Below are 18542 nucleotides of genomic sequence, written 5' to 3'. Positions count from 1 at the left end.
TGGGTTGAGAGAAAATGAGGTTAGAAATCCAAGTAGGGAGCACACGATGGTTATAATTTGTGCACAGAAATTTTAGATTTATACTTTAAACAATGGGAGTGTCTAGCCAGACGACATGGTCTCTCCCATGACCTGGATTTTCTGCTCTGCTTGAGACAACTTGGTTATTTCATGTTTTGCTCATTTCATCAGTGAAACATGAATACAGTATTCTCACTGGGTTTATTAGATATGGATCACACCTGTCATTATATAACCTTTTAATTTCCAGAACTGTGTATATATATTTTTTCTTCTCAGAGCTATAGCCTCTTAGACAGGAGTGTTCAAAGAAGCAGCTGTTGCTTTATTTACTGTTACCACTCTAATTATTGCTGTTTCTACTGGCTTCGTTCCTGCTGTCATCATTGTTGCTTCCTTCCCCATGTAGAGAAATTTTAGTTTGCTTTTGATCTTTCATTCTTTTATCTTTGAATTAAATATCTAGTTTTTACAAATCCAGTTTGTTTTTCTTTTTAACTATGCATTTGGGATCACACAGATTAATTTTAGCACTTCTTACTTGATTCTGGCCTGTACATTAAAAATATGCTGCAAAGAATCAAACTTGTGCAAAGAGGAAGCCCTGAAATCACACAGGTATTTTAAGGACTGGGCAGATTACACTATTTATTAGGAACACACACACACACACACACACACACACACACACACACACACACACAAGAAAAAGAGACTATGAATTTGAAAGACAGCAAAGAAGAATATATTGGAAGGCTTGGAGGGAGGAAAGGGCATGAGAAAATACTATGATTATATTTTAATCTGAAAAAAACTAAAAAAATTAAAAAAGCAAAAAATATTAATTTTAAAGGTACTTTTATAAATTTCTTATAATTTTTAATTGTGTTTATTCATGTTTAAAATGATCCCTTGCTTTTAATTTCTAATCAACTGTATTCTGGTAATAAATTCAATTAAATTGAGACTCTAGTTAAATGTAATTTTGTGTTATAACATTTTATTTGAATTATTACTTTATTTTCTTTCCTCCATTCTTTTTGTTGTCTTCTTACTGAAGAACTTACACATGAATGTCCATTCATATCAAAGCTACTTTTAATTTTATTCATACTATTTGACTACAGCTTTTTGACTACTCTATAGGGAAATGTCTCTGCACCTCATATATTGTTAATTTAACCTTTGTCTAAATGTATTCTTCTGTGAAGACTGTATATAATTTTTGATTCAATTGTGACAACACTTTAATTTTTTTGTAGTGATAACCTAAGGATACCAAAGTTTATTAATATTTAATGGATGTTTATACTTATAGCAGTTTTAAATTTTATGCACTGTTTGTTTCATGAATATAGTAATTTTCTCAATTTAATTTGAAATTTTTTCTGGAAATTTTATTATGAGCACATGTGTCTATATTTGTCAGACTTGGTATATTGAGCATTTACTTTAAACTCCACTCAAAAATGTTTCTCTTAAAGAAAATTTTGCTCATATTTGTAGTTATGTTACTTTTGCATATTTAAAGTTTTCATTATGTTTTATCTTCTTAAAAAAGAAGACATTTATAATACATTCTGTAACAAATACTTTATAGACCTGTACAGGCAAATAATAAGTGAGGACTAAGAACAGATAATTTTGGGGTCAAGGTTCAGCTTAGGCAGGTGCTTTGTAAATGACACAAAGTTTCTGTTAGGAGAAATAAATTCAAAAGGTGTATTTAAAACACAGTGAATGTAACTAATGACAATATTACACTCTTCTTTAAAACTACTAGAGAATAGTTGCTAGTGTTCTTAACACTGGAAATAAGTGAAGTAATGCATATGCTAATTTTGAAAAATGTTGTAAATGTTAAGAATGTATGGTTCCTCTTTGCCAACTAAAAGTTAACTAACAATAAAGAGATCCAGTTTGTGCGTATGTGCTATGAGTAGTTAAAACAACTTGATTCTTCCTGTCCGCGTCAGGCTCCATCTCGCTCCCCACGCTTCCACAGTGTTTTCTCTAGAATGGAGATTTTAGAGTCACGTCTTGTTTCTTTTGTTTTGTTTATAACCTACTTGTGGACTACTTTGATTATCGAATTCATGAACTCAGTTTTATATTTATCTTATTCAATCAAAACACTCACTTTTATTTGTGGAACTTGGGGTTAATTTTTGCCTATGTGCAATTCTGACATTAGTTATCTACAAAAATTATTTTGATATCTAAATCTTTAACTGGTAGTCACAATTCACTTAAGTTTTCCAGCTGAAAATGAGGTGATCCTGTAAATGATTCTGGGTCTGCTTTACATGTGTGTGCATGTGCATGTATACTGAACTCACATGTGTGTGCATGTGCATGTATACCTGAACTCACATGTGTGTGCATGTGCATGTATACTGAACTCACATGTGTGTGCATGTGCATGTATACCTGAACTCACATGTGTGTGCATGTGCATGTATACCTGAACTCACATGTGTGTGCATGTGCATGTATACCTGAACTCACATGTGTGTGCATGTGCATGTATACCTGAACTCAGGTCTTTACTTGTATACAGCAAGCATTGTACACACTGAGCCATTTTCCAGCCCACTGATATGTATATGCATATTGTATATATATGATGTATATACTCTTAATACACACAAGTGTGTGTGTGTGTGTGTGTGTGCATTGATTTTTCTAGTTAGGCTTTCACTGTCTTGGAACTCACTCTGGAGGCCAGGTTGGTCTTGAACTCACAGTGTTCCACCTGCTTCTGCCTTTGGAGCACTGGGATTACATGTGTGAACCACCACTGCCCAACATACTCTTACAAAAAATTTAAGCTTGTATTATTCTAATTCAGGCAGAAAGATTGTTTGTTTAAATTGTGCCTCTTGCCTTTTATCTTTGATAGTATTTATAGTTTCAATATAATGCTTTATGTAGAATTCCTTACACTTTTTTGAAGGAATATATAGCTACAGCCTATTAAATATTGTCCAATATTTCATTGCTTTCTGAGGAATATAATTATTAATTGATATTAATTAATTATCCTATTGGGACCTAACAACAACTAAATGACACTAAAAGGCTTTCTTTAGTTTATGTGCCCCCCTCCCAAACAAAATTCTAAACTATATGATATGATAATAAATTGTTTCTACCAGATGTGGGGTGTGTGTGTCTGGGGGGGGGGTAGAAGGAGGGAGGGGAGGGGAGACGAAAGGAGAGGAGAGGGGGTATTTTCTGTCTAGTGCTTTATGAGTAAGGACAACTCTTGAGATAATTAATCATTAAATGTTACTTGTTACTTGCTGTTTAAATATATATTTAGCAGCAACAGTGAATTCTTTAGTTCTGTGGACATTTACAGTTTTGTAATCAAAGCTAAGCTGAAGTGTCTTATTTCAAGTAATTATAAGATATTAAAGATGAAAACAACACTTCTGTTGGGGAACATGAGCCGGTACTGAATTCAGCAAACTCTTTCAATAATATCATAGGTGCTACCCCACAAAGAACTTTCAAAGAATGATACCGAAGCTCACATCCTGTAATTACTTACTTAAACATGGAGAAGTAGTCATTAGATGATACCATTTAGTTGTACAGTTCTGGTGTTCTTGTTGTCCCCTGTGTTGGATGGTCCCAAGTATTTGTTAATAGCATGTCTTTACTGTCAAGCTATCATGAAATAAGATGGATAATAAATGGGAGAAGATGAGAAACCTCTCACCGTTATCTCTGTCATTACAGTAGATTTTGTGCTACAAATGAGTAAGACTTAATTTTTTACTGAGCAGGGATGGCCATCATACACAAAACTGAGCAAGGAAAAGTTTATGGGCTGGGCTGCTTAATGGATTGTGTCTTTTAGTGAAGCAATCCTTGCACAAGGTTCTTGACTTGTGAGCTTATACTCTTAAAAGCTTGGAGCCAGTGTTTCTGTTGGGAGCAAGCTACATCTGTCTGTTGTGAAGGTCAGAGTAAATGGAAGCACCAGAGGAAACATACACCTATGCCTGAATAATTTTTTTTTCTGGTTGAACATCTGTTCTTGTCTTTAGAATCAGTGTTAATATCACAGGAAGTAAGAGCTATTTCCCAGATGGGTGTGTTGCCCAACACCATATTCCAAGGTGCTGTAAGAGAGAGAACAGCTGTGAAGGTACCAGCATCTGCTGCTAGGAGCTCGTTTCTGTGATGTTCACGATTCAAGGTGGTTGTAGAAGACTTGGATTTCCAAAGGATTCTTTAGAAAAGTCATAGAAGCAGAAAAACTTATAAAGAACATTATACCTATATATTTGCAAATACCGCCAAATCTGTGAACAATTTACCTCAAGTATTTATAATAGTTTACTTCTCTGAAACAGTCACCAAGGAGTATTTATGGTGTATTTGTTTTAGGACATCAATGAACACAAAGCTCTGAGATGATTTGTCTCCTATAAAATTACATAATTTATGTACAAGCAATGCTTTACTTCATGAACTTGTCACATCCTCATTGGTTCATTCATCACATGATGAGAAAGGACCCAGCCCCACAGTAATGTTCTCAGTAGGCATAGGGATCAGTTTCACAGAGAAGCCAGTGAACCCCATGCTAGCAAATCCTGTCGCTGTGGCCATGGCCATCTTCTGGAATTCTTTTCTATCAAGTTTGTTGCACCTTTTAACCAGCTGAATTGAATTCTTTGCAAACTGCTGACTTGGCTCAACAAACTGCATTACCTGATCCATGTCAATGGGGTGGCAATTTGAGAGGGTAGGAATATGTAGCATAGGCTGTAATATTTTCATTTAGCCTTTTGAATCATAACACATACACACAGACACACACACACACACACACACACACACACACACACGGACGCACACAAATACATGAGTTTTGTACCTTAAATGCATTGGCCCATCTGTATAAACACATATTTGCCAAATGATTAATTGTCACTACTTGATCTATTTTTATCATACTAATCTTATAACCTGTTATTTTTTATTTATGTTAGCACTGTTAGAATAATTTAGTATGGAGAAAGTGGTTAATTATTTTAGCCTTTAGCCAAAACTTTTGTGTTTTCATACTTGTAATCTTTCACCTCTTCATAGATCTCAATATATTCTAGAAAATCTATCTGATAGGCACAGTGAGTTTGACTTTTTGGTATATTACTTCAACTCATAGAAAATGTTTAGTAATAGACAACCCTCAGATATTTCCCCTTAATTCAGTCTAAGTCATAAATTACATTATCAGTATCCACCATCCTTTTGTTTTCCAGACAGAGGCCACATTAAATACTTGACATTTGTCTTTATTCCTCCTTGGAATAGAAAGGATGTACAGGTGGAAACCGGAGGGAGATCGTTCTCTCCATTGATTGGCGCATGCTCTGTGGCTAGGAGGATAATGTTTGTAGTAACTTAACTCACGTTGACCTTCTTATTACTTCTACAAAGTCTTTTTTTTAAAAATTAAACTATTTATTTATTTTTTTAATTTTATATTTTATTTACATTTAAGATGCCATCCCCTTTCCCCATTTCCCCTCCCTAGAAAACCCCTGTCCCATGCCCCCCCTTTCCTTTTTGCTTTTATACAATTTTTTAAAAATGTTAATCTAAACTTACAGAGTTTAGATTATAAGTTTGGTAATCCTCAATCAGGAGCGTAACCCAATACCCAACCTAGATATAAAAACTATCTTTGACTGGTGGAGACCTGTGAACATCTGCCTCCATGCCCCCTCTCTCTTATCACCTAGCTTCTCCTCTCCTTCATCTTCTCTCCTTACTCCATCTCTTCCTCTCAGTACTCCTTCCCACTTAGCTCCTCCTACATATCACTCTTCCTGTTAAAGTAAAACTTTTCTCTCAAAATACAATTAGAGCATACTTATTCCTAATTGTACCAGTGAAGTACAATATAGTCCTAATACCCAGACTAACCAGAACCTCTGTCATCTCTTTTAACCAAAACACTTACTTTTGATCCTGTTTTTTTTTTTTTTTTTTTTTTTTTTTTTGGCTTTAGAATGAATGTCAGCTGAAAACCATCTACTCAGATATTTACTCTCAAAGTAAATAGCCAGGATTGGTTATGAGACTATGGGTCTTAAACCCCGTCAGAAATCCAGAATGACTGAGTTAACTGAAGTTATGGGAAGCACTAAACGTAGCTTCTAAAACTTAGCCAATTTATAGAGACTGCTGAACACCTGAAAAGCCCCTATACTACCGAACGTTGGAGCATCAAATCTTCAGCCTTCTGGCCCACAATCATCTGACAGACCTTAGTGATACAGGATTATTAAGGGCTGATTACTCTGTCTAGGCAGATATAATCAGTCGACTATTCTGCATGTGTGTCCTTTTCTGGACAGTAATTTTTCTGTAGATGGAAAGAGGCAACTCTTGCCTAGTGGCTGTCACCACACAACTGCTGTAACTCCAAGGATGCTCAATTTCTTCTTAGAATCCACGACAGGAAGCTGTCAGGAGCAGACAGGTCTCTAATCAGAATGGACATTAATATATAAATATTTGTAGCGTCAGTTCTATGGACTTCTGATGTTTTGAAAACCAACTATCCATGTAAGGTAACCTGGATTGTTGTCTGTTCACTCCTCTCAGCTGTTTCTAAATAAAATATGGGAAACCTCCTAACAATAAACTCAAAGCCATGAATTTGCTATAGTCCCTTAACTCATAGGTTAATCGTCCCAAATCAGTTAAAAAAGTTAAAGAAGGACTGGGTCTAGGCCTTGTATTCCTAATGGGCACAATGCCCACGAGAGTATCAATATTCATCTCACTTTTATATTAATAAGAAGCTCGTACCAATGAAAACCTTAAATTTGAAATCAAAGTAAATTTTGTACCATTTAAGAAATTATAACTTCATCTTGATAATAATTATACAGATTTCTACCAATAGGCTATGCAATAAGTCCTAGCTAATCCTCCCTGTTCCAATAAAACCACTATTTTTCCCTAGAAAGACAGACCATTATTAACCACATTAGTCCCCAAGCCCAGGGAATAGGGGCGCTGACTCTTCTTTAACTTCTTCAAGCTGATTATGGGCGTTGAGATATTAGAAGAGGGGTGGGGGGAAGAGTAAGTTGATAAGCCTCTGACGATGTGTCTTCACTGAATCCAGATGGAATTCCAGGACATCGGAGGTTTGAGCAGGTCTACTCAGTATGCTTGATGAGTAGATACACCAAGGCTGTGTATTCTGCAATATACAATTCTTAGGACAAGCTTTAGTATCAAGAAAAAAAAAATTCCCCTCCCCCCAGTGGGCTGACTTTTTTTTAAAGATGTTGGTTCTAACAACTTTTTCCCCCCCCCCCCTTTTTAAAATTGGTTGCAACATTTACATTTCAGATTTTATCCCCTTACCCCACTTCCTCCCACCACCCAGAAATCTCCTATCCCATCCCCCTCCTCATGCTTTTATGAGGCAGTGACCACACCTACTCCCCCACACTATCCCCTCCCCACCCTCACATTCTCCCCCACTCTGTGTTTATTTTTTTATGGGACCAAGAAATTCCTCTCCCACCTATGCCTGACAAGGCCATCCTCCCCTACATATATCGCTGGAGTCTTGAGTCTCTCCCTATGTGTTCCCAGGCTGGTGGTTTAGACCCTGGGGGGCTCTGGTTGTTTGCTTTCCTCCTGGGGTCACAAACCCTTTCTACTCCTTCAGTCCTCTCTCTAAGTTCTCCATTGGGAAACCTCTGATCATATCAGAGGTTAACTGTGAGCATCGTCCTCTGAGTGTGTTAGTCTTTGGCAGACCTCTAAGGAGACAGCTATATCATGTTCCTCACATTATGCACTTCCAGCCATCCACAACAGTGTTTAGATTAGGTGGCTGTACATGGGATGAATACTGAGGTGGAGTGGTCTCCTGATGGCCCCTCCTTCAGTTTCTGTCCCATGTTTTGTTTCCATATTTGCTCCCTTGAGCATTTTTGTTACTCGTTCTAAGTAGAACTGAGGCATCCCCTCTTGGTCTTCCTTCTTCATGAGCTTCATGTGGTCTGCGGGTTGAGTATTCGCTAATCCAAGCTTTTGGGCTAACATCTGCTTAACAGTGAGTAAATGCCCTGTGTGTTCTTTTGGGATTGGGTTAATTCACTCAAGATGATAATTTCTAGATCCATCCATTTACCTAAAAATTTTTCAAATTCATTATTTTTAATAGCTGAGTAATCCTCCGTTGTGTAGAGGTACCACATTTTTTGTATCCATTCCTCTGTTGAGGGACATCTTGGTTCTTTCCAGCTTTTGGCTATTATAAATAAGGCTGCTATGAACATAGTGGAGCATATGTCTTTATTATATTTTGGAGCATCTTCTGGGTATATGCCCAGGAGTGCTATAGCTGGATCCTCAGGTAGTACTATGTCCAGTTTTCTGAGGAGCTGCCAGACTGATTTCCAGAGTGGTTGTACCAGCTTGCAATCCCACCAACAATGGAGGAGTGTTCCTCTATCTCCACATCCTCGCCAGCATCTACTATCACCTGAGTTTTTGATCTTAGCCATTCTGACTGGTGTGAGGTGGTATCTCAGGGTTGTTTTGATTTGTATTTCCCTGATGACTAAAGATGTGGAGCATTTCTTAAGGTGCTTCTCAGCCATTCGAGTTTCCTCAGTTGAGAATTCTTTGTTTAGCTCTGAACCCCATTTTTTAATAGAGTTATATGGTTGTCGGAGTATAATTTCTTGAGTTCTTTGTATATCTTGGGATATTATCCCTCTTTCAGATATAGGATTGGTTAGGATCTTTTCCTAATCTGTTGGTTGCCGATTTGTCATATTGACAATGTCCTTTGCCTTACAGAAGCTTTGCAATTTGATGAGGTCCCATTTGTCAATTTTGATCTTAGAGCATAAGCCATTGGTGTTCTGTTCAGGAACTTTTCCCCTGTGCCTAGGTATTCGAGGGTCTTTCCCACCTTCTCTTCTATTAGTTTCAGTGTATCTGGTTTTAAGTGAAGGTCTTTTATCCACTTGGATTTGAGCTTTGTACAAGGAGATATGAATGGATTGATTTGCATTTTTCTACATGTTGACCTCCAGTTGAACCAGCACCATTTGCTGAAAATGCTGTCCATTTTCCACTGGATGGTTTTAGCTCCTTTGTCAAAGATCAAGTGACCATAGGTATGTGGGCTCATTTCTGGATCTTCAGTTCTATTCCATTGATCTTCATGCCTGTCTCTGTACCAATACCATGCAGTTTTTATTATTATTGCCCTGTAGTATAGGTTGAAGTCAGGGATGGTGATTCCCCCAGAAGTTCTTTTGTTGTTGAGAATAGTTCTCACTATCCTGGGTTTTTTGTTGTTCCAAATAAATTTGCAAATTGCTCTTTCTATCTCTATGAAGAATTGGTTTGGAATTTTGATGGGGATTGCATTGAATCTATAGATTGCTTTTGGCAAAATTTTTACTATATTAATCCTGCCAATCCAGGAGCATGGGAGATCTTTCCATCTTCTGAGATCTTCTTTGATTTCTTTCTTCAGAGACTTGAAGTTCTTGTCATACAGATCTTTCACTTGCTTAGTTAGATTCACTCCAAGATATTTTATATTATTTGTAACTATTGTGAAGGGTGTCATTTCCACAATTTCTTTCTCAGCCTGTTTATCTTTTGAGTATAGGAAGGCTACTGATTTGTTTGAGTTCATTTTATATCCAGCCACTTTACTGAAGTTGTTTATCAGATTTAGGAGTTCTCTGGTGGAAGTTTCAGGGTCACTTAAGTATACTACCATATCATCCTCAAATAGTGAAATTTTGACTTCTTCTTTTCCTATTCGTATCCCTTTGACTTCCTTTTGTTGTCTAATTGCTCTAGCTAGGACTTCCAGTACTATATTGAATAGGTAGGGTGAGAGTGGGCAGCCTTGTCTGGTCCCTGATCTTAGTGGGATTGCTTCAAGTTTCTCTCCATTTAGTTTGATGTTGGCTACTGGCTTGCTGTATATTGCTTTTACTATGTTTAGGTATGGACCTTGAATTCCTAATCTTTCCAAGACTTTTAACATGAAGGGATTTTGAATTTTGTCAAATGCTTTCTCAGCATCTAGTGAGATGATCATGTGGTTTTTTTCTTTGAGTTTATTTATGTAGTGGATTACATTGATGGATTTCCAAATATTGAACCATCCCTGCATTCCTGCAATAAAGCCTACTTGATCATGATGGATTATTGCTTTGATGTGTTGTTGGATTCGGTTTGCGAGAATTTTATTGAGTATTTTTGCATTGATATTCATAAGAGAGATTGGTCTGTAGTTCTTCTTTGTTGGGTCTTTGTGAGGCTTAGGTATGAGCGTAATTGTAGCTTCATAGAATGAATTGGGTATTGTTCCTTCTGTTTCTATTCTGTGGAATAGTTTGAAGAGAATTGGTATTAGGTCTTCCTGGAAGGACTGATAGAATTCTGCACTAAAACCATCTGGTCCCGGACTTTTTTTGGTGGAGAGGTTTTTAATGACTGCTCCTATTTCTTTAGGGGTTATGCAACTGTTTACATGGTTTATCTGCTCCTTGTTTAACTTTGGTACCTGGTATCTATCTAGAAAATTGTCCATTTCATCCAGATTTTCCAATTTTGTTGAGTATAGGCCTTTGTAGTAGGATCTGATGATTTTTTAAAATTTCTTCTGTTTCTGTTGTTATGTCTCCCTTTTCATTTATGATTTTATTAATTTGAGTACTGTCTCTGTGCCCTTTGTTTAGTCTGGCTAAGGGTTTGTCTATCTTGTTGATTTTCTCAAAGAACCAGCCCCTGGTTTTGGTGATATTTTATACAAAATATCAGTTCTTTTTATTTCGACTTGGTTGATTTCAGCCCTGAGTTTGATTATTTCCTGTTGTCTACTCCTCTTGGATATTAGCTTCTTTTTGTTCTAATGCTTTCAGGTGTGCTGTCAATTTATTAATGTACGTTCTTTCCATTTTCTTTTTGTGGGCACTTTGAGCTATGATTTTTCCTCTTAGTACTGCTTTCACGGAGTCCCACAAATTTTGATATAATGTGTCCTCATTTTCATTTAAATCTAAAAAGTCTTTAATTTCTTTCTTTATTTCTTCCCTGACCAAGTTATCATTGAGTAGAGCATTGCTCAGTTTCCACCTGTATGTGGGCTTTCTGTTGTTTTTGTCCAAGTCAAAGACAAGTCTTAGTCCATGGTGGTCTGATAAGGTACAAGGGATTATTTCAATCTTTTTGTATCTGTTGAGGCCTGTTTTGTGACCAATTATATGGTCTATTTTGGAGAAGGTACCATGAGGTGCTGAGAAGAAGGTATATTCTTTTGTTTTAGGATGAAATGTTCTATAGATGTCAGTTAAGTCCAATTGGTTCATAACTTCTGTTAGTTTCCTTGTGTCTCAGTTTCGTTTCTGTTTCGATGATCTGTCCATAGCTGAGAGTGGGGTGTTGAAATCTCCCACTATTATTGTGTGAGGTGCAATGTATGCTTTAAGCTTTAGTAAAGTGTCTTTTATGTATGTGGGTGCCCTTCCATTTGGAGCATAGATGTTCAGAATTGCAAGTTCCTCTTGGTACATTTTTCCTTTGATGAATATGAAGTGTCCTTCTTTATCTTTTTTTGATTACTTCTGGTTGAAAAATGATTTTATTTGATATTAGAATTGCTACTCCAGCTTGTTTCTTGGGACCATTTGCTTGGAAGATTGTTTTCCAACCTTTTACTCTGAGGTAGTGTCTGTCCTTTCCACAGAGGTGCGTTTCCTGAATGCAGCAAAATGTTGGGTCCTGTTTACGTATCCAGTCTAATAGTCTATGTCTTTTTACTGGAGAATTGAGTCCATTGATATTAAGAGATATTAAGGAAAAATGAGTGTTGTTTCCTGTTATTTTTGTTATTGGCAGTGGAGATATGTTTGTGTAGCTACCTTCTTTTACGGTTTTTAGAAGATTACTTTCCTGCTTTTTCTAGGTTGTAGTTTCCCTCCTTGTGATGGAGTTTTCCACCAACTATCCTTTGAAGTGCTGAGTTTGTGGTAAGATATTGTGTAAATTTGGATTTGTCATGAAATATTTTGGTTTCTCCAACAATATTGAGAGTTTTGCTGGGTATAGTAGTCTGGCATTTGTGTTCTCTTAGGGCCTGTATGATATCAGTCCAGGATCTTCTGGCTTTTATAGTCTCTGGTGAGAAGTCTGGTGTAATTCTTATAGGTCTGCCTTTATATGTTACTTTGCCTTTTTCTCTTACTGCTTTTAGTATCTTCTCTTTGTTCTGTATATTTGATGTTTTGATTATTATTTGATGAGAGGTGTTTCTTTTTTGGTCTAGTCTATTTGGGATTCTGTAGCCTTCTTGTATATTTAAGGACATCTCTTTCTTTAGGTTAGGGAAGTTTTCCTCTATAATTTTGTTGAAGATATTTACTGGCCCTTTAAGTTGGGAGTCTTCACTTTCATCTATACCTATTATCCTTAGGTTTGGTCTTCTCATTGTGTCCTGGAGTTCCTGGATGTTTTGTGTTAGGACTTTTTTACATTGCATATTTTCTTTGACCATTGTGTCTATGTTTTCCATGGTATATTCTGCACATGAAATTGTCTCTTCTATCTCTTGTATTCTGTTGGTGATGCTTGCGTCTATGACTCCTGATCTTTTTCCTAGGTTTTTTATCTCCAGTGTAGTCTCCCTTTGTGATTTCTTTATTGTTTATATTTCAATTTTTAGATCCTGGATGGTTCTCTGTAATTCCTTCACCTGTTTGGTTGTGTTTTCTTGCATTTCTTTAAGGGCTTCTATCTGTTTACCTGTGTTCTCCTCAAATTCTTTGAGAGTGTTGTTTATGTCCTTTTTAAAGTCCTCCATCATCATATGAGTAGTGATTTTAATTCTGAGTCCTGCTTTTCTGGTGTGATGTGGTGTTCAGGACTTGTTATGGTGGGGGAACTGGGTTCTGGTGATGCCAAGTAACTTTGGTTTCTGTTGTTTACATTCCTGCGCTTGCCTTTCACCATTTGTTTAGCTGTAGTTCTACTCGCACTCACTGGTTCTGAGTGGAGTCTGCCTTTCCAGTTATCTTGGTTGTATTAGAACTCTCAGGGTCCGGATGACTCTATGATCCTGAGCTCTAGCTGCTCTGGGTTCAGTGGCTCTTCTAGGATGTTTCAGGATATGGAGTCTCCACAGTGGTAGACCAGCTAGGTGTTTGCTGTTCTGAATGTAGTTGCTCCTCTAGGATGCTTCGGGATATGGTGTCCCCTGCTCTGCTGCTCTATGGGCCGTGTCCTCTCTAGTATGCCTGCAGCTCTATGGTCCTTGACCTCTCTTGGGTGCCTCTGCAGCTCTGAGGTCTGTGCCTTCCCTCGGGTGCCTCTGGACTCAGTTTCCAGGGGGAAGCAGATCGGCTTGGAGACTGCTAGAGCCACCAGTTTCTGGGGCCAGAGGCAGATGGGGAGTGGTTCTCCGCAGGGGCAGGGTCTGGCTGCCAGGTGCCCTCTGGGGGGCTCTCTACTGCCAGTTGTGCTTCTAAGGCCTAGGGCTGTGGGTGGGTTCTCTTACGTGCCCTCCCTAGGGTGCCTCAGGACTCAGTTTCCAGAGGGGAGCCGATCAGCTGGGAGACTGCTCGAGCCACAGGTATCCGGGCCAGAGCACTTCTACAAATTCTTGATCTCATCTTCTACAAATTGATCCAGTGTTCATTAACTCTCTCTTATTGATGAACTGTTCTTTTAACAATGTGTCCACATTTCCTTGCCCTTTTTGCTGGTTCTTTGTCTTATGAGCATTTCCTATTATTTTTATTATATCACTAAAAGAAAACTTAAAAGTAAATTGTGACAGAAATAGTAAATTAACTTATCTGATACACCTCTGATAACATTCAATAAGTTCACAAGTGAAAAAGTAGGACATGTTACTATTTAAGGTATGCAGTCGCAGTTGGACTCAGTAACTGACAGACACTCTGCTTTTTTGGGGGTGTGAAAAATCTAACTGATCATAGCAGTGTTTTTATTGGCAACCGATAATTTAAGACTGGTTATTTTTAGGTTGACTGTGTCACATAAAAGGAAATCATGGGTCACACTGGACAAGATTGAGTACATTCCAGTTAGTGTGACTATAGGCATGATTCTTTTATTAGAATCTATAAAATCATATAGATATCTTAAAAGTAGTTTGTTTATATGTTCATCATATTTTATTTTCTAAATCCTTTTCACTTTAAATGGCATCATTAAAAATTGTGAAAAGAACATCTTGACTTAGTCCACTCAAAATTATTTAAATTTAATCAAGCTACCTTTTTTTGCAGGTGACTCAAGTGTTTTCCTTGTAAGATTCTGCATTATTTCCTGAAACCCTTGATGAGGGAGGACCTGTGCTCTCACAGAACAGCTGTGAGACACGTAGCTGAAGGTTGGTTGGCAATTTGCGGGCATACCCAGAGGAACTGAGTATCAGGGGTGCAAACATGGGAAATAGAGAATTCCTATTTTTTTCATTGCCAAGTTCTCAGTTTCTTCAGTCAGATCGAACTACATTGCTAACGATACTACAGTGGCAAGTGAAAAGATAAATGGAATTTAACTTTGTTTTGTGAGCTCTAAATGGAAAGAGACACCATAGATCTTTTTTTTTTTTTAATCAATCCAAGCCCAAGTCCTATGTGTCTAACTAGGAAATTGTTCATTCAAATAAAAACCAAGAAGCTTCTCAACCCTAATGTGTCTGAGACAGCAAAATCAATTCCAAATACAACAGTTTTGCTTAGTAAATATCGAGAGGAGAAAACAGAGCTTGTGCAAGTCGATAAATATTAAGAATCAGTGACATGCACCTTATGCTTCAGGTCATATTTCCTATATCCTCAAAGTAAAGTAAATATTATTTTATTGTTAAATTACAATGACATTCTTAGCAGTCAAGAAGAGAATACTTTTCTAGTAATCAAGGTTTCATTCTCAATTGTTTCCTTTAATACTTCAATTAATTTATGCATGTTAGCTAGTCTTCTAAAAAGACTGAGGATTTATGCTTCCTGTTAATCATATTTTACTGCACTCAGTATTATATCATTCTACATATTTCACATACTTCAGAGTAAATCTTTATTGATGTAGGTTTTATAGAGTGACATTTTGCTTGGTAATAATTATTTTAAAAGGATAAAGCAATATTGAAATGGACTTCTATAATTCAATCTAGAAACAGAAGATTTTAAAATGATGGCTTGATGTTAGGAAGAAGACAACAGTAAATGCGCTCTTCTTCCCAGATTCTTTGGACATTGTCTGGTTTGTCACACTTCTATTACTGAAAAGACACTGGCTCCCAAAGCATGCAGTATAACCTGTTTGCAGTACACAGTGCTTTGTTATCCCTATCTTGGTAGATAAGATCATGATTTAGTAGTTGTCAGTCACTGTAAGCCTTTGACAATATCTTTATCTCGTCATCACTTCTTCAAATTAAGCCTTATTCAAGGTGTCATCTCCCTCGGTTTACGCTTTCACAGTAGCTTACTGTATTCTAATACTTCCCACCAGGTTCCTTTAGCCAGGGAATGGGGGAACCACAAGAAATTATTCCCTCTTTTTCTATATACTAATGTGCAACATATATATCTTTACATTGCAGATTTCAGAACAAGGTGATGAATATATTACCTAATTAATAGCCAAATCCTGAGTTCACTTAGAACCAATGTTACAGACATAGACATTTTATTGATCTTAATCCATGAAAGTTAACAGGCTAGATTGTAGATAGATTAAAGAATATTGTAGTAAAATATGACCATAACAGACATAGTGGAAATATAATCTTATTTTTATGCAAGCTTCATTTGATTAGTTGTACACAGATATATAAACATTAGAATATTTTGTCAGGTACTAAGTCTAAAGCTGTCTCAAAAATCATCACCAAGGGGCTGGAGAGATGGCTTGGCAGTGAGAGAATTGCCTGTTCCTGCTAGTGACCGGTTCACCTCCAAGCACTCACGAGGCCACTCACAGCCATCCTTTACTCTACCTCCAAGAGTTACATTGCCCTCTTTTGGCCTTCAGAGATTCCAGACACAAAACAAGATGTACATACATACATGTGGGCCAGCCCTCGTACCCGTAAAATTAAAGTGAGAATTTGTTTTTACAATAGTATATACAATCAGTAGTAAATAATAGTAAACAAAGAGTAAAAAAACTCATCATCAACCTGCTCAGGCTATATTTGGAGAGTCCCAACCCTTCCATCCCACAGTAATCATTGGTGTAAACAACCAATTTGAATGTTATGTCTGTTTAAAATTCTAGAAGTAAATTCAACTCTACTTAGAGTCATTGTATAGTTTTGCTTTGATGAATGAAAAATGAAGTATACAAATACATTCATTTTAAATATCATATTGGAAAATTTATTTCAAAGTAAGTAAATATTGTCAGATTTCTCCCTTATATAAGTTAAGGGACTTCTATGAATCACGTTTTGTTTTTTTCTATTTTGCTTCTGTTTCTACTTTGAGTCTTAATTTAACTTCCTGGATTTTTATTTCTCAGTTTAAATATTAACATGCCTAGTAATATTACAACTTTATCCTTGAATCTGAACTAACTAATAATGAAGGGTTTGCCAGTATGAATGCCCTATATCAGACTTAAATAAACAACCAGGTGTTTGACTCCATCCATAAATTCACATTTGAAGGAAATGATGTTAGGGTTTCAATTATTATTGCACTGGAGGTGTCTCTAATTCAATATTATTTTATAGATGTTTGGTCTTTCTTCATGAATCTTTGCTTAAGAGCAGCTGATGTTACTGGAGTCAATGTGTGAATTGATAGTATTTTTGAATGTTCATCAGCATGAAGTGTTTCTCCATGTATGTGTTTCTCCTGGTTTCTTTCATCAAAGATAGATTTTAACATAGAGAATGTACACATTTTTTGAGGTATAGAAAATAGTTTATACCATCTGGTGATATTTAAAATAATATTACTGTAATTTTAAAAAAGTTGTTTGCTCATACTATATGGTGGTGATATCTCTTTTGGTTTTTTTTTTTTTTTTTTTGGATTTTATTTGGTTACCACTATATTTCTTTAAAAAAATAATATGTAGAAGTTTGCCAATCTTATAAATATTTTAGATAACCAATTTTGTTTTATTGGTCATGTGTATTTTTTTTTCTTTTATTCTTTTTTGGTTTTTCGAGACAGGGTTTCTCTATGTAGCCCTGACTGTCCTGGAGCTCACTCTGTAGATCAGGCTGGCCTCGAACTCAGAAATCTGCCTGCCTCTGTCTCCCAAGTGCTGGGAGTATCTTTTGTTTTAATTTTGTTTGTTTATCTACATTCTGGATTTTATTCCCTTCAATAATCCAGTCAGTGTTTTTCTTTCTCTAGTAAATATTTTTATATACATTGTAGGTTGTTTATTTGAAATCCATTTTGAGTAAATATATTTATTGCTATACTATACCTTATTAATTCTTATTAATAAATTTTAAGAATTGATACATTTAGCCAGTGCTGTCCTGGAACTCACAATCATCTTCTTTCCTCAGTTTTCCAGATGCTGAGGTTTCAGGTATGTGTATCTGTGCCTGGCTTAATACTACATTTTGATGTTTACATTTTTCAAGAGCTTCTTTTTATTTCTCTCATACATTTGTACACTTCTCCACTGTTCTTCATGTTAATTTACTGTCTTATTCTATGGTAGCCTGAGAAGATTCATGTTCTAATTTGTATCTTTAATTTTGAAACTGAACTTAATGAAGCCTTAACCTTTGATCTGTTCTGGATGATGTGCCATGCACCAATGGGAAGAGAGTAAGTTTGTTGCTGTTGGATGAAACGTTCTTTAAATGCAGAATAGGCTTCTTTGCTCTGTAGTGTGGTTCAACTCAGGCATTGATTTTCTGTCTATACAAACCATGGAAGAGTGTGATATTGAAGTCTCAAGTATTACTGTCCTAGAGAATGTCTCTGTCTTTACTCCAATAATATTTTATATATGTAGTTAACTAGTTGTATATGTATTTTTAATTGTTACATGGTTTCCACTAATCTTTTTATAAACATATAATCTCTACTTATGGTCATGGTTTCTGATTCTGTTCTTTTCCTTATTTATTCTTCTCCCGTTTACTTCTGTTTTCTGTCAGCATATCGTATCTTTTACTAACAGATTTCTCTTATCCTCTGTAAGGTAATTTCTAATGAGTTATAAGAGAAGTAAACAGTTGAGTCTTAGGGTTTTTCTTTACTATCTGGTTTTTGTCTTTTCTGTAATAAATTCAGTCCATTTGCAATCAAACGTATCAATTTATACTAACATCCTAATTATATTTTGTAGAAAACTATTTTTTTTTGTAGAAAAAAATTCTGATTATTTTCATTTTCTTTAGTTCTTTCCATCTTTGTTATTTATTTTTGTCTTAGATTATATTAGTTTGTCTTCCTCTTTTTGGCATCCATTGCAGTATGTGC

At 36.2% G+C, this 18542-nt stretch overlaps 1 pseudogene; it reads right to left on the bottom strand.

Annotated features, from left to right (window-relative positions):
* Nucleotides 1-4527: 4527 nt before the first annotated feature.
* On the bottom strand, nucleotides 4528-4758 carry LOC117705156 (protein transport protein Sec61 subunit gamma pseudogene; annotated as a pseudogene).
* Between the last annotated feature and the right edge of the window lie 13784 nt (nucleotides 4759-18542).

This window comes from Arvicanthis niloticus, chromosome 3 (genome assembly GCF_011762505.2).
Source record: "Arvicanthis niloticus isolate mArvNil1 chromosome 3, mArvNil1.pat.X, whole genome shotgun sequence".
Classification (NCBI taxonomy): domain Eukaryota; kingdom Metazoa; phylum Chordata; class Mammalia; order Rodentia; family Muridae; genus Arvicanthis; species Arvicanthis niloticus.
This window is presented reverse-complemented; position numbering and strand designations above follow the sequence as displayed.